This window comes from Penaeus monodon, chromosome 19 (genome assembly GCF_015228065.2).
Source record: "Penaeus monodon isolate SGIC_2016 chromosome 19, NSTDA_Pmon_1, whole genome shotgun sequence".
Taxonomy (NCBI): domain Eukaryota; kingdom Metazoa; phylum Arthropoda; class Malacostraca; order Decapoda; family Penaeidae; genus Penaeus; species Penaeus monodon.
The window spans coordinates 4,669,862-4,670,996 of NC_051404.1; the positions used below are offsets into that span (position 1 = coordinate 4,669,862).

General features: G+C 32.5%; 1 protein-coding gene across 1 annotated transcript in view; it reads right to left on the reverse strand.

Annotated features, from left to right (window-relative positions):
* LOC119584996 (breast carcinoma-amplified sequence 3 homolog) overlaps positions 1 to 1,135 on the reverse strand; it is a gene marked incomplete in the record, with an annotated part of 31,901 nt that overhangs the window by 22,506 nt on the left and 8,260 nt on the right.

Sequence of the window (1,135 nt, forward strand, 5' to 3'; positions counted from 1 at the left end):
CTACAAAACAAAACTATGGTATACAGTGCATATACCCACTGCCAAGGGTTAAATTAGAATGAAAGTCTCATATTAATAAAAGGTCCCTGACTTATAGTGATTCTACTTCTGATTTTCAACTTGATGACCATTTGGAACTAATGTGCATTTAATAGAAACCCAACTTCAAATCAGGCTAGCAATATGCTGTACCATACTCCTCTCTCAGTAACAAAATCAAGAGGATAAAAAGTGATATTCCTGTGTGCTGGATACCATGTCCAAATAGGTCATATAAAATATTCACCACTTCTATTATAAAACAAGTTTTATGTTAGATGATATTGTTGATCCCTGTGCTAATGTAAGTACTTACAGCAGGCTAGATTAAGTAGTTCTCAAAATGTATAATGTTTTACTGTATTTTCTACTAATTGAGGTTATTGGGACATAATCCTATCTTAAGGGGGGGAACAATACCATAAATTGAAAAATCTATAAATTCAAACATATACTAACTATGTTCTTAAACCACCTAAAAATCATCCCCAACCTCTACAAAATATTTTAGATTAAGCAATATAAAAGATAAAGGTAAAGGGGAAGATTAGCCCATAAGGGGAAGCTGACAACTTCAGATCCACTGTGTGGACTTTCCTGAAATTTTCACTAAATGTGTTTCTTAGTAATTTAGTTTTCCAAAATTTTGTCCACAGAGCCAGTGAGGTCTGAGTCATCCACATTTCATGATGTTTACATATCATTAGAATATATTGAGGGCTATTTTGCTATATTATCTCTGTATGTTTTGAAGATATCCCAAACTCATTTAAATCAAGAAAGGCAAAGGCATAATGGGTAGATACAACAATGCCAATTCTTTAAGAGACCCTCTCTCCTCACAACAATTTTGCAAAAGAATATTCACAGAAAATGGAGAATCAAGGGGATTAACAGGATATGTATTTTCTGATAGAATCTAGAGATATTTTTTTCAAAATATGAAGGAACTGGGAGTATATGAATGTGTTAAATGTAAATGTAAAGTTTGATCTTACATTACTTTATGTATGGACAGAGTAATGATCAGTCATTCCACAACTGGTGCCAAAGATATCAAATAACTATTCACAGCCAAAAATAAAACTTTAAGCAC